This window comes from Pieris brassicae, chromosome 5, assembly GCF_905147105.1.
Source record: "Pieris brassicae chromosome 5, ilPieBrab1.1, whole genome shotgun sequence".
NCBI classification, from domain to species: domain Eukaryota; kingdom Metazoa; phylum Arthropoda; class Insecta; order Lepidoptera; family Pieridae; genus Pieris; species Pieris brassicae.
This window is the reverse complement of record NC_059669.1, coordinates 10,330,386-10,346,928: the sequence shown is the minus strand read 5'-3', so window position 1 is coordinate 10,346,928 and position 16,543 is coordinate 10,330,386. Positions and strand designations below refer to the sequence as shown.

General features: G+C 34.6%; 2 long non-coding RNA genes across 3 annotated transcripts; both read right to left on the bottom strand.

Annotated features, from left to right (window-relative positions):
• Positions 1-4,797: 4,797 nt before the first annotated feature.
• On the bottom strand, positions 4,798-7,717 carry LOC123709946. Its single transcript, XR_006753778.1, has 3 exons — positions 7,369-7,717; positions 6,061-6,152; positions 4,798-5,575 (listed from the first exon to the last, which is right to left on the bottom strand). It is a non-coding gene; the product is annotated as an uncharacterized LOC123709946 (long non-coding RNA).
• A 5,113-nt stretch (positions 7,718-12,830) lies between these two features.
• On the bottom strand, positions 12,831-13,784 carry LOC123710357. Of its 2 annotated transcripts, none has more exons than XR_006753819.1 (3): positions 13,548-13,784; positions 13,094-13,237; positions 12,831-12,866 (listed from the first exon to the last, which is right to left on the bottom strand). It is a non-coding gene; the product is annotated as an uncharacterized LOC123710357 (long non-coding RNA). The 2 variants fall into 2 exon arrangements; XR_006753820.1 differs by lacking the exon at positions 12,831-12,866 and adding an exon at positions 12,906-12,982.
• Positions 13,785-16,543: the final 2,759 nt, after the last annotated feature.

Here is a 16,543-nt window from a genome sequence, read left to right as displayed (position 1 = left end):
GAATTAATATTTATTGATAAATTCCAAATGTAAAAACTAGTCATTTAAGACTTTGTTACATCAGTTTTTTTGGACACGCAGAGTTCCAGAAAATGTAGAAAAACTTCTTGTGCTGACACCAGACAACCCTGATTAACCCAGGCGCGGAGGGGTAGCTGAAGACAGAGGAAGGGAGAGTGAAAGAAGTTGTGCGCTTCTAACTAAAATAAAGAAACGTGACTGAAGAAAATATATACTAATTAATACAAGGACAATAAATATAACTAAATAATTATCAGTCGTTGAACGTAATACAGCTTGTTTTCATATGACGTATAAGTTAGTTGTACAAAGCGTCACATGACGTCTTAATTATATATTGTCTGCATAAACGTTACTTAAAAACAAAAACTTCGGGTTTTTTGAGTGAGTATTCGTTATTAATAGGTCAACAGGTCTGTACGTAAAAATATTTATAACAAATATAAATGTTACACAAATGCATAATAATTTTGATTTGGATTTGCACAGACACACTTGTTATACGGCTTTTGTTTGATTAGATGTTACACTAAGATATTTTTTTAAATGTTTAAAACATGATCCATGTGTCGCAGTAAAGTAGTTAAATCAGAGAATTAATTGAATCTCTAGACAGTTAATTAAAAATCGATATTCAATCAAGTCGCTAAAGTTCCGTCAGATAAGTGAGTGAACGAAACGTTTAACGAGTTTCCTAAACATTGCTAGGCAACAAGATTAACCTAACCTAACCATTTACAATAAAGCAAAACACGGAATTTCCAAGGTCTCAGTTGTTCACGATCACACCGAAATAACAATAACAAATGATATAATCATGGCGGAGTCTTGTTTTACCATCTTGTTTTACATTGTTGATCAACACGCTGGCTTGCGGTCAGACAGATAGTTAAACGTGTTCGACGCTGCTTTATTTAAATCAAAATGCTGGCGACTTGAATGAATATCGACATTCAATTAACTGTCTAGAGATTCAATTTACTCTCTGATTTAAATACGGAATAATTATAATCTCGCACACGTTTTATCTACTTTGTCTCAACCATTTCTGTCATGAATAAAGTTTTATTACTATTATTTACAGACTCGAGATTCAATGGGGAACAAAACGCAGACCTAATTATAGATGTCGCCACCAGCGAGATCCTTGTCACGGCCATATTGTTTTGTTTACCTTTCGCATTGAGTTCTCTTTTTGCTTTTTGGTGACGAAAATGTACTCCTTTATGACGGTGCCGCAGCTAAAGGATGAGTTAAAAAGCTTCTGCAGCTGGTAAAAAAGCTGTTTTGATTTAAAGGTCAGTAGACAAAATTAAACTTTGAATATTTTTGGTTATATTGTTGTTTGTATCTTTTCATCTTATTTTTTTTCATTCTTGGATGCTAACTACGATTTTTTGTGGTATAGGTTTGAAGCCTATGACCGGAATGCCAATTTTGGCGCTGAAGAAGTCGAGGAAGACGAAGTCTACAATGCTCCAGCTGAATATTTCCGTGACATAAACGGAAACACGCCTCTACTTCCGATCACAAAACAACTTATTCAAGCATTTGTTGAAAGGTAAACATGGAACTACAGGATTTTTTCTTTGATCCACTATATTTATGAATATTCGGATAGCGTAAGTGGCACTGAACTTTCCAAAAACACCTAAATTATATGCTATTGTTTCAGATTTCAAGCACAGTTGAAAGGCAGACAAATGTATGAAGAACGTTTTCTGCTAACCGCTCGTGCTGTAGCTGATGGTGATTTCATCTTTATCCAAGGCCAGTGCAAAGCACAGATGAAGAAAATATTTTATGTAGTTGACGTTAAACTAAACCACGATGGTTCCATTGAGCAAAGCCACTGCGAATGTGCTGCTGGGAGCGGAGTAGAGGCCCATTGCAAACATGTGTTGGTGCTACTACATGGAGTTGAAGACATGGTACGTACAAAAACCATGCTATTACATCAAGTTTGCACCCAAAAATTAATGGACTTTAAAAGACCCAGGAAGGTCTATTTTGACTCCCCCAAGCAAGCACAAAAGCTGCCATGCAGAAGGACACGGAGTGTTAACTACTTGCCGCTTAAAGAAGAGGACATGATGGAAAACTACAATGACCACATAAAAAACATGGCAGTTTCCTATGGTAACACAACCATGCCCATTCTACAGACGATCAGGCCAGCTAATACATATGCTGTTGAAAATGACCATCAGTATACACAGAAAAGTTTAAAGGATGAACTCCTTACAGACTTACTGTTAAAGAACCCGTCTCCGGAGAAAATACTTGACATTGAAAAAAGTACCAGACAACAGTATCAATCTACAGAATGGCAAAGCCATCGACCTTGCAGGATTACGGCCAGCAACTTTCATGCAGTGACCCACAGTAAAGCAAGCACACAAAAACATCTAGCACAAAAAAATATTAGACCCTAAATCATTTGTCAGTAGGCCTATAACACATGGACGAATTAATGAACCTGTGGCAATATAGAAGAATCCAATTTTTCAGTTTTAGGGCCCTTTCCCACAACTTTCTTTGTTTAGTATCTTTCGGGAATGCATGAGTTCCTTTATTTTTGCAACCAAAGGCAGCACATAACGTCATTTTAGACAAAGTAACGCTAACGTAACCAAAAAAATGTATGGAGTTTGACAGCTTTGACAGATCATTTAGGCCCACTCGACTTTACGCCCTCTGTCGGGATAAAAAGTCAGTATTCTTCCCCATTGTGTATTAATGTTTTCGTTGTTTTCTCCTACCAAAATGAAATGTTAGGAAAGTTTTTAAGTTACAGGTATAAACATATTGTCAGATATATTATTATGTTTTCGTAAAGGTGAAATCATTTACTGTTATTCATGTGCGTGGGAGTAATACTTACGTATTTAAATTTGGAATTCATCGCGTGTCAAGGTCGGGGAGCCCCAGCGATTGACATTGACACCGTTGTAAATCCGCATCGTCTTTCACATTCTTTTAAATTCCTGAGAAATTAGTGTCTTTTAATCGGTGACTGGCCTTCGTTGAAACTGGAAGTCTTCCACGGTCTACTTCACTGGACATTTTCTTTTGCGAACTAGCGAACTGTGGAATCGACTCCCGATGGGGGTAATCCTAAGACTACTAAGTAATATTTTTATTTAAATGTCACATGAGGCTCACCTGATGTTAAGTGATACCGCCGCCCATGGACACTCACATTTCCAGAAGGCTCGCAAGGGCTTTGAAGGTATTTTCAGAACTGGCACACACTTTGCTTGAAATGGTACTTCAAGAAAAGATCGTGCCAGTTAAGTCGAATAGGATCGGAAATATTTCAGTGGGCAGCTGGTTCCACATATTGGTGGTGAGTGGCATAAACTACCTTAAGAAAGCATTCAGTTGGGGAACGACGGACGTCGAGGTGATACGGATGGTATTTTATATTCTGCCTTGACGTTCGGATATGAAACTAATAGGTTAAAAAATATATGAAGACGATGAAACATTGTTCATTTGATTGTTTTAGTAGTCTCGAACAGATGAGGTTATACATGTCGTAATAAAGTAATAAAATCAGAGAGTTAATTGAATCTCTAGACAGTTAATTAAATGTCGATATTCAGTCAAGTCGCTAGCATTTTGATTTAAATAAAGCAGCGTCGAAAACGTTTAACTATCTGTCTGACAGAAAGCCAGCGTGATTAACAATGTAAAACAAGATGGTAAAACAAGACTCCGCCATGATTATTTCATTTGTTATTGTTATTTCTGAGAACTGAGAGCTTGGATATTCCGTGTTTTGCTTTATTGTAAATGGTTAGGTTAGGTTAGTCTTGTTGCCTAGGAACGTTTAGGAAACTCGTTAAACGTTTCGTTCACTCACTTGTCTGACGGAACTTTAGCAACTTGATTGAATATTGTTTTTTTATCTAGAGATTCAATTAACTCCCTGATTTAACTACTTTACTGCGACATATACATCATAAATGCCTATTTATATCGCCTCTGTATCAGTGTATTTACTTAAGATGTCATGTGGAACATGGTGTAATGGTTGCAGCTTACAAACATTTTGAGAAATAAAAACTTGGCGATTGAAAAGAGTGAATACTCTATAAGTATATAATAATATTTATATACAGAATGTGCATAATAATTCAACGTCTGGCGTTGTAACTACAAAAATTTCAGTGGTTTTTTTTATTTCTTTGTAACGATAACATAAAAAATAATCTAATTGTCTATTTTAAAATTGCTTGTAATGTTGTAATTAGCTCTAACATACTTTATATAGCAAAATGTAGAAACGCTGGAGAGCCATTCAAATTGACGCAGAGATTGATAATAATTTTCATTTCAATTCGTCATATTTGACTCATGAGTAAAATATAATTCATTCATCGCGTCATAGACTGAAAAATTAATGAAAAATTATCCTACGTAAATCAATAATGTAATATTTAGAAGGAAGTTATATTTGACTTATTATACATACTTCTTTAGAATAGTGTTCGAATCCCGGCTGCGTTTCTATCAACATATGCAATTAAATTTGCTCGTGCGATAGGAAACATCGTGAGAAAACCGACACGCCTTAAACGTGTGTTTGACTCATAATCTTCGTAATAATTATTCACCAGACATCGAAGCCAGGACTAACGGTCCTAGTGTGGTACTTGAATTTATATTTTAATTAGGCTTTCAAGAAAAACGATGTTGTCACATCAAAGTATTATATTTTATAATCTAACTTATATAATAACATATTTATATCAGATTTTCAATGTCCAATCCAATCATCTTTACGAACTACTAGAAAAACATTTGTATTAAAATAAATTACTGTCACATTCTGACTAAATTTGTTTCTGCATACATAGTCTTATGCAGTTGCAAGATAAAACTTTTCTTTAATACACGGTTATATAACATTCAAGATATTAATTTATGTTGGGACGTTCAAATTAAAACAGGATGATTATATCCTTACTAAAATAGGTTTACTTTATTTTTTTATCTCTTTACCATTAACATGAAGCACAATCAAATAACAGTTTTATTACGAAGGCGAAAGCTGTATAATTCTTTTTTAATATGCGATGCGTCTGGTTACTATACTACTACTAAACATATAATAGTTAATCTAATAATATTAGATAAATAACATATTCTATGTTAAAAGTCACATCTCAACCTCCTAGACAAAAAATATTATTTCATTGTATTAGCGTAATGAAGCTAATAGAGCAGGCTTTATTGACAGTTCGAAATCGATTTCGATTTCAATATTGATTGTTGGTATTCAGAAATTGTATTTAATCATAAGAATTAGTTATAGATTCCAGCCAAGTGTTAATTGAATAATTTGAAAGCAGTATCGAATATGTAAACATCGCAATAATTAAAGTAATATTTAAGATCGTATGTCAGGCTGGTAGCGTGGCGAGGCTCGTCCATGGGAGTGGATCCGGGTGAGGAAGCTGGGCGTGCAATCCAGGGATGCTGTCGGACGGGCAGGTGAAGGCCCTGTTCGTCCTTCTAACCAGTGTGTCATCATTTCGCCTTTACCCTGACAAAATACACCTTCATTATCAAATTATTTTTAAGCCGTATTGTAGTACTTTATTGTATCGTAAATAAGTGCTTTAAAGAAAATTAAGGTATTATTTATTCAAAGCGGACTTTTACCTCCAAAGTTATATCTATAAATGCATTTATAGATCTGTAAATAAAATGAGAGGCCTGAAGAAGCAGCCATTTATTGTTAAGTTTTACAACATTACTGTTATAGTTTGATACGTCAAGTTACTGCATTGTTTTACCTTTCAACGCATGACTACTCAGCCAGCTGGAACGTGTTAGTGAAAATATAAAATTAGAATTTAATCAACAGTTGCTATAACATACATATTAACTAATATAACATTTATAATGGGAAAAACCTCTATATAACTATCCTCATTGCGTAATGCTTAAATTCGGCGAATTGAATAATCTTATCACTGGACAAGACGAAACTAAATGTAGTTATTTATTTGTGGAATAAACTACTACCTTCACTTCTATCATTCCTCTCGGGCTTGTAACAAAAAGACCTGTTCTGTCCAAAGCACGCTTCACGTCTTCCGATATCTGTATCTTCATTGCTGTAACATTACATCAAACATACTTAGATAGCTTCAATGATCTGTAGAACTGCCAAGTTCAGAGTGAAGTCATGGTATATTAAAATAATTATTTTTACACTATATAAAACCAGCTGCTCACTGAAGTATTTCCGGACCAATTCGACTTTAGTTTTTTCTATATCTATGATATGATCCTACCAATTCTTAAACCGGCAACGCACTTGCCTTCTGGCAATGTGAGTGTCCATGGGTGGCGGTGAGCTTTAACTACAAGTGTGCCTGCCTGTTTTCCTCCAGGCAAGAAACATACATAGAAACAAGGCGGAACTTATATTTGGCTTACAGATAAACTTAAAGATGGATGGCTTACAGATACTTAAAGTCTTGGGGGGTGGTGAGCAAACGATGTGCTCGTCAAGAACTCGGTTCCTTTGTACCTGGGGGATATGTGCATCAGCAAAGATTAAGGTTGTTTGCGATAAGGGCCAGAACCAGTCTGTTGCACAGATCCCCGTTAACAAAGAAATTGCGCCTTCTAAAAGCTGTCCCTGGCACCATCGACATTGTTTTATGTACGCAGTGTGTTCACAGTAGCTCTATTGTGCATGTCATGTGTGTGTTTTTGTGAATAAATAAATAATGACCGTTGCACTTTGGCCTACAAGCAGGAAATTTATAATGGTATATAAATAATATTTATATATATTTTGCTAATTTCGACTAGAACGACTTGAGTCACGTGATCATTTGCCTGTTCGGTACAAATTGGTACGCGGGTTCAACTACCGGTGATTTTCATATGGATTTATAACTTGGGAGCCCGCTAAAGTGAAGAATACAAAATTACAGTTGTGTCAAAGATCGATGGACCGGTATAGAGAAAAGAAAAATTGCTAAAATAATGAATACATCATCAAGAAGAATTTCTAAGGTAGAGAAGGTGATTTGAACAGAACGCTTCTAAAATTATAAGGGGGGGGGGGGGGGGCATCACTATTATATATTTAGCTCATTAATTGCACACGTTTAATTAGTATTACTAATATGTGGTGCATAAAGTATGTTTAAAAGAACCATTTCATCAGATACTACATAATGTTGCGTGCATACAAATTGCGTAATCAAAAAAATTTAGAGCATTTAATAATAAAAGTAGTTAAATCGTTAACTAGATTTTGGCTTTATCTAAATTATGACTAGCTTAACTTCCGATATCTAAGAATAAAATACTCACTAAAGGTTAACACACATTGTAAATCCATTACCAATACTGATTAATGTCTCTCCCAGTGCACAGTTTTCACAAGTTATAATCGCTCTCTTCCTTCGTAAAAGCTTCTTGGTATCCGATTTCTCAAGAATCACTTTTAAATCCATATACTTTCTCATCTTCTCCAATAAATGCGATTTCACAAACGCATCATCAACTTTATGTAAAGGTTCTGATTTCATTTCTTGGAGACTTAAGTCTACACTATCTATATTTCTATGGATCACTTTCACACTACTCGATTCAATCGAACCGATGTTTCGCGATTGAACGATTGAAAAGCAGGTGAATAACAGAACACACGTCTTCATTGCGAGCGCTTAAAACTCGTCTGAACAGTCGTTTCTATGGCTAGAATATTTAAGCGATTTATGTGTTTGTATTTGTCATAATACTGACGTAATGAAAATCCACAGCTCTAAAGAATCATTAAATTACCTTATTCGGATAGAGGTCCACAACAGTGGGTATATCGTATTAGTAAAAGTAGTCTCTGTCATAGTGGTCAAACGCCAAACAAAATCTAAATCTAAGGTGAAAATGGGTATTCAACAGAATACATTATTTATTTAGCTCTATGCACTTAGCTTTGTTTAGTTTAGTACGCAATTTTAAATCTGCCCTCGATTTAATCCTAAACACGATAATACGAATGATTTTTAAATAAAAAATAATAATATTTTTTTGTAGAAACGGGCAGGAAGCTGGTCATGGACTCTCTTAATGGTAGAGGGCTCACGAGTGCATTGCCTGCCTTTTAAATATTGTAACAAACAGTATGAAATTAGGATTATTATAAACGATAGTTACATTGGAAACATGCGCTGAAATGGAAATAGCAAACTAATTATACACTTATCTATGCATATTAGTATTTTATCCTCCATATTTTAATAGCTACACTGTGTAACTGTGACGTGATGAAATCATAATTAAATATAATTGTCTCATAAAATGTGTAGATATTGGAATTATAAGTTAAACCCCTAAATTTTAACCTAGCTCATTAAAGAACTTGGGACAGTAATTATCAAACCTGATAGATAGTTTTTAAAACAAACAATTTAGAAAACTTGTCCTATTTGTAAGGACTTTCCTTAAGTAAAGTACACATGTGAGTAGTCAAGTAGTCAATTTTAATAAATAATGAAAGTATACTTATAACATTATGGGCCATAAAACGGTTTTGGTTTTTCAGGGTTTGGCCCGCTTATGTCTCAAGTAAGTTGAATGTGATAAATTTGAAAATTATTGAAATTTTCTTATGTAGTAATAGTGCAAATTAACGACTTGTATTATTAGTCACGTCCGCACCTTGGTTTACGATTTTGTTTTAATGTTACCCTCACCACACTGCTTTAATGTAAAAAACACACATTGCTTGATTTTTGAACTTGTTTCATGTACAACACTTTCGAACAAGCTTGTAAAGTATACCGTTTAATTATTTTATATTAATATCAGTTTATTATGAGTCATATAGTGCACACTTGTAATTTGTTTCGTCAAAAAAATATATCACAAACTAGGGATAGAACAGTGTCTACTAAAGGTAACAAGTAAGGTAAGAACTAAAGGTACATTAATCACAGCAAGAATATTTTGTGGAAATGGTCTACTTGTCATCTATAATTTGTTCAAATAATAATAAAAATCCAAATCCATGTCTATGATAATCTGACTATACCAAATAGAAAAATCACTAACAAAAATTCACGAACACGAACTACGGCAAGAGTGCCTTCCTTCCTAATTTGCTTTTATTGGACTAATACAGTTTTATCACTAACACCGCAGATAACTCATCCGTAGTTTGCAATGGATGGCCTTCAATTCTTCGTAATCAATTTTGTTTTTGGGACGTCCACGTTTTGCAAGGTCAAAATTTGAAGAACGAAAACGTTGAAACCAAACACGCAGTTTTCTCTTGCAACACCACCGCCATACACATCATTAATCCTTCAAGCCGTTTCTGCAGCACTGATGTAGAGGTGGTGAGGTGAGGTGGGGTGGACTCAATTTTCGCACTTAGACGCGTAGTCGGTCCGTTGTTCGTAAAAGCCTCAAACTCCTTCCAGAAGCACAGACCTCACTGTTCCGAGGATTTTTGTATGTTGATTAGCCACAGCTTCGCATTCCAGGACTACCTGGGTACTACTACTGATTCGTCTGCGCTGAAACAGCCTCTGCACAGGGGGCTGTCTGTCGCGCCTAGGACGAAAAGATGTTTATTCAGGAGACAATGGCCCGTAATTGTCCCTATCATTGTTTTGAGATTGGTTCCGTTCAGGTTTAGAAGTCGCTTAGTAAGTTGCGGGTTCACAGCCGGCAGAGCCATTTTGGACTGTTTGCAATCTACACTTCGCGACCATCGTTGATTCTGGAGTTCAGCGGATCTCTAGCAAATCCAGGTTCGAACTAGCGAGAAGGGCAAGGGTAGGAGCGGATGCGGGCCAGTAGGCATCATACCAGAGCTCTTTTCGCAAGCTCGTCGGCAGCATCATTGCCGAGAGAGCCACTGTGTCTCTTTATGGTAAGGTAACCTGTAAGGTAACTCTATTTGTTAGAGCTATTGCCTCCAGTGCTTCGTGACACTCCAGTATTAATTTACTGTTTGTGTTTTCGTTACCGAGCGCCATCAGCACGGATGCACTGCGGATATGAGCTTAATGCAAAAGTCATTAACTCCCATCCGCTGTACGGCTCTGGCTGCTTCGGTGAGAGCGACACATTCACATTGGAAAATTGTGCTTTGTGTGCCCAGAGGTAGGTGTATGTTGATGTTGAGATCAAAGAAGAAAATACCAGCGCCTGAGCCACACCCTGTTTTTGAACCATCAGTGTATATACGTAGCTCATTCAGGGGCGACTGATCCTGCTCCTCTTCTCTCAGTTGTGTAAGATATTTCTTGTTGAATATTAGTTGGTTAGTGATTCTGTCACATGGCGCAGCTATAAGAGGTTGGTACTCTATTGCCCTGTTGAGAATCACTGTGTGTGAACTGTAGTGGTTTTTTCCCCATAGATCCAATACCATAAGCCTGATGGCCGCTGGGGCTGCCTCCTGCTGTATGTGTAGGTCCAGAGGTAAGATTTGCAGGGCTATCTCCATTGCTGCGGTCGGAGTTGTTCCCATACAACCCCTTGCAGCGGACAAGGCAAGCCTTTGGAAGCGTCCCAGTTTCGTGATCGCCGTTTGAAGTTCAGATATTGGCCACCAAACCAGGGCTTCGTAGGCCAGCATTGGCCTGATTATGGCAGTGTATAGCCATAATGTTATTTTAGGCGATAGGCCCCATTTCACGCCTAGCATATTTTTGCATTGATAGAAGGCGATCGTTGCTTTGTTTAGTTTGTGTTCTAGGTGTTTGTTCCAGAGCAGTTTACTGTCCAGAATCACACCTAGTAGTTTATTTTTTTTGAGTTTGAGTTCAGTGTTGAAGAGTTTTGGAAGCCTGTGTGGTCCCAGAACCCTCCGGTTTGTTAAGAGTATTAACTCTATTTTTGATGGGTTGACAGATAGCTCGTGCTTGTTGCACCATATCTCAATTACTTTGAAAGCCCATCCCATGAGATCACATAGGGAGCTTTCAAAGCTCCCCGATATTAAGATAGCTATGTCGTCCGCATATCCCACTGTGCCATGAGAGATTGCCAGCGTTGAGTTCTGTGATAAGCTCGTTAACTACGAGGTTTCACAGTAGCGTCGATAGGACACCACCTTGTGGAAAGCCTCTGCTGACAATACCCCGTGTTGTGGAATTAACAGTGAACTGTATAGCTCGTTGTTTTAGGATGTTGTTTATCCACCCTATCAGGGTTGATGATACTCCACATGTAACGAGTGCTCTGGTTATTTCATCCTTATTTTACTACTTCTATTACTACTCTTATTCTTCCATTTTCGACGAAGTTCCTGCGGCAATATCCTGGGACAAGTGGTAGAGGTGGCGTTTAATCGCTAAGCCAAGCGAATCCACTCATCGTTTTTTAATGTATTGCTAGTGGCGTTGATGGCTTTCTTATTAATTGTTTTACTTTTTTGTATTTGGTTAAGTAAAAACGTGCATTGCCAAACCAAACCACACATTTATTTACAAAATAGAGGCCACAAAGCTTCATGAGTTCATGAAGCCAAGAGTTGACATTGTCAGTTGTCATAAAAATGAAACGTTCGACCGTTCCGTATTAAAATCATATTACCACAAAAAAAAACCATAAATTAACATATTTATTAATATAAATAGAGTGTTTAAACGTTATTATTATTAGAGTACAATCAAAAATATTTGTTACTATAGATACATAGTCCTACTGATTTTATTTCATTCCAAAAACAGCAACCTTTCAGTATGCTTGAACAAACATATTGCATTTAACGAAACGCGGTCGAGAGGGAAGGATCACGCAAAAGATTGCGTGCAATCTATCGTCGAATAAAAAATCGGGTATCAAATGTGTCATATTGGCATGCAGATAGGAGATCGATTTTTCGATATGAATTCAAGATTGCCTATAATCTTAGATTGAGGATACATTATTAATTTTGGGCGTGCCCGCTATTTTCTAAAATCTAAATATAAGTGCGGTTTGCTTAAGTACAAATTAACATAATATTATAAATTATACAACTATAATCTCTGTCATAATGGATGTTGAAACCGTAAGTATTTGGTTTATTTTATTTGCATGACGCTGATTTCCCGCGTTTGAGTGTTTTGTCATATTAATGTTATATAAATGTGTTTTATTAGGTAAAAGGTCGACCTCTGTCTAAGAAGCAATGCACGTTTTAACATAACCTAATACAAGAAAGTAAAACAATTAATAAGAAAGCCACCAACGCCACTAGCTATAAATGAAGGAAAAAAAAATGAAATATAGCAATAGCAGAATATTATATGCCTAAACAAAAATTAATAGACTAATTTAATAAATGTAAATTTTAAAAACAAACATTTAATATTAAGAAATAAAGAACTTAGAACTAATGAAAAACTAGTCTTAGCTAGAAATGTTTTAATTAAAAATAGAAAAGTTAAGGAAGTAATTGGTTGTAGAGAATATTATTAATTAGCATAGTATAGTTTACTATTTTATAGGTTTTGGTTTACATATTAGTGATATATAAGAATATAATGAAATAAATTTTATATTATGTTATGTTTTTATTTCTTATTAATAATATTTCATTACATTACATGGTTATAATAAATAATAATTTAATTTTATAGGTAGATTAACTACATAACTTATTAAGATTTTAACTGAGTTTCTTTTCTTATTTTATATATACAAAAGGACATTTAAATACAACATGTTTGTTTCTGCTAGAATTATATTAATTTTCCCAAAATAATAATGAATAAGGCTTGTTCTTTCAGTTATGTCTTGATTTCCTTCATTAACTTCTTCACTTGAAATTGTATCAAGTGTTGGAACTAAAACTTCTGCCGGTATATCTACAAATTATAAACCTTACAAATATTTTGCATAACAGCTGTGGCAATATTAATAGCTTGAACTTTAGCTAGTGATAAATACAATGTTAAAGCGACATTTCCATACTCCAAATATTCTGAAAAAGACAAATATTTTAACCTTATATCATGTTTCATTTGGGACACATATCTTGCAACTTTTTGACATAGCATAGTTATTAATACTTTAAATTATACTATATATTTACCTCTCTATAGTATTCCTATTCTTAATGTGTACTTCATCATATCTCTGGTCAGCCAGAGAAATGGTGTTAATAAATATGGTATATTTGAGCAAGCACTATTAACAACCATCCAGTGATTTCTCAGTAGACCTGTATGATATTAAGCTATAAACAAATATACCTGTTAATTTAGTTGGCACATTTATCAAGATCTACCTTCTTATGAATCAATTTGAAATAACTTGTAGAACTGAGTTTTCAAAAATTGTTGCATCATGAGCGGCACCAGGCCATGGGGCACAACATTAATAAATTTTATTTCTGCATCACACACAGCCTGTACATTTAAAGAGAAATATCCTTTCCAATCACGATATTATTGACCAATTACGTCACCTAAGAAAATAATGCTGCTTATTATTATAACAACTTCATACTATAATGTACAATGTTAAATAATATATAAACTACTTACATGATGATTGAATTCGTAAATGAGTGCAATCAATGGCAACAATTCTAGGAAATCCAGCAATTTCATGTAATTTTTCTGTAATCTGTTGGTGTATAAAAACATACTCGTAAGCTAGCTTATCAATTGCAGATGATATATCACCAACAACTTCACTATCCCAATCGGGTAATTGCATTAAAACTTCCAAATCACTATCACGAGAACTGGAGGACGACGAAAATGAACACATTTTACTAATGAATATGAAGTTGGATGATCGTAATACCGATCCATAACCCATAACCCAACAAATTTCTCCGATAGCTATCCGGAATTGATTTGGCCAATCTGAGCAACTGTCAAAATAGACATATAGGTTATTGGCATGTGTAAACACTAATTTTCATACAGAGGGCAATCTTTAATCTCTGATCGGTCCTCTGAAGGATTGGTTGAAAAAATAGATTGGTAACTCAATCTATGATATGAATATTGGCATGCTTTTCTGTAGAAATGGATTGAATTGTCGATCTAAGTAGGCTAAAATTGGATTGAGATTGAATATTAGTTTTGGCCGTTAAAGAGCATGTAAGTCCAGACAATGTTAGAATTATTACAAGAGTGGAAGATGGTATTTGGAAAATAAGACGTGGCTTAAATGGTGATGGTCAGGCACGTGACAAGAGCAAGTCGTGAGAAATGGCCGTGATTCTACTGAATAGCAGCATCGAGATCCAAGAAGAAAAAGAGGTTGTTAAGTCAACATTGAATGGGAATGGAAAAACCACGGTGAACGTGTATGGATTAGAGCTTCCTGGGATAGAAATAAGTGGCGAGAGCTAGAAGAGGCCTAAGTGTCCTCCAGGACCCACTGTAGACCACAAATTTTGTATGAGGTCTATAGTTTATTTAAAAGTATGGTTATATGTTAAACTATTGTAGGTTACAGAAATAAAATAATTGTTATGTTTAAAATAATATATTATCAACTATCAAGACCACTATGTAATGTTAACAAGGCGTAGAGTCTGCAATCAACAATAATTATTAATCTTTAAGCAAATAAGTATTGTTGATTGTTTACATTAGCTATTTACTAAGGATTAAAGATAATCACAAAAAAATGTAATTATTCCATTTACCACATAATAAATACTTTCAAAAACTTACAATGTATTGGCAGGACTTAACTTACTATATGAGAGTATTTTCTTTTGAATAAATATTAAAAAATTAACTATAAAGTAATTAAAATCACAGATTTTTATCACGACCTTTCAACACAACGTAAATCACACACAATTATCAATTAGACAATCACGTTACAATTTTATAGATTTATTTACACTTGAGACAAGTAAAATAAAAAGTATAAAAGTTTTCTCAACTAGTAAAGCCGCTAATGTCTTTCAAGCAACTCAAAATAATTATTTATACATAACAATGACGAAATGCTAAAACGATTAACTACAACTTAAAAGATATATAATTAATCGATGATATAGAATTATTAATGAATTGTCTTTTTTAGCATCTTAAACAAATAAAATAAATATAATTAAATAACAATATAAACTAGTATGTTATGAACACATCTCCAGTAATGACTACTCAATAAATATTAAATAAATAAATTAATTAAGATAGTTCTAGCAGAGGCGTGATAGTATGACTAGAAAAAGTTTGATAATCCATCATTGTCTGGAAAGAAATAATAAATAATTGGTTAGTGATTTGAAGAGAACGCTTCTATAATTTAAAAGAAGTTGTTGTTATCAAGATTATATATTTCGAAATATAAATAGAATGTATAGATATAAATAGCATATTTTAAAAACATAACTGCCCCAGTTAAATGTTTTGTCTCATTTATTTCTATACAATTGCAAACGTTTAATTAGTATTACTAATATGTGATGCATAGAGTATGTTTTTAAGTTAAGGGAGAATGAAGAAAAAAACTAAATCAAAAATAAATAATTACTATAATTGGAATGGGCGAAAATTTTAAATTTAAAAGTTATACGCGTTATTATTACGCTATACGCGTAAAGCTTACAAATTGACTACTCAATAAATTCGACATGAATTAATGATAAAAGTAATTAAATCATGAAGTGTAGCAGTGTAGTGTAGCAGTAAACAATAAAATACTTACTTCTTTTATACAAGAAGGTCCCATTCTTTTGTATCCTCTTGCACATCGCCCAACAACCATACCTGCCCTCTTCCTTCGTAAAAGCTTCTTGGTATCCGATTTCTCAAGAATCACTTTTAAATCCATATACTTTCTCATCTTCTCCAATAAATCCGATTTCACAAACCCATCATCAACTTTATGTAAAGGTTCTGATTTCATTTCTTGGAGACTTAAGTCTACACTATCTATATTTCTATGGATCACTTTCACACTACTCGATTCAATCGAACCGATGTTTCGCGATTGAACGATCGCAAAGCAGGTGAATAACAGAACACACGTCTTCATTGCGAGCGCTTAAAACTCGTCTGAGCAGTCGTTTCTATGGCTAGAATATTTAAGCGATTTATGTGCTTGTATTTGTCATAATACTGACGTAATGAAAATCCACAGCTCTAACGCATCATTAAATTACCTTATTTGGATAGAGGTCCATAATAGTGGGTATATCGTATTAGTAAAAGTAGTCTCTGTCATAGTGGTCAAACGCCAAACAAAATCTAAATCTAAGGTGAAAATGGGTATTCAACAGAATACATTATTTATTTAGCTCTATGCACTTAGCTTTGTTTAGTTTAGTACGCAATTTTAAATCTGCCCTTGATTTAATCCTAAACACGATAATACGAATGATTTTAGCTAGCTGGAAGGAAGCTGGTCATGGACTCTCTTAATGCTAGAGTGTATTGCCTACCTTTTAAATATAGTTACAAACAGTATGAAATTAGGATTATTATAAACGATAGTTATTATATTAAAACGATCCTAATTCAGATTGTTTTCCCGAAACCAGCTGCCTCATATGGTCCCCTTTTTT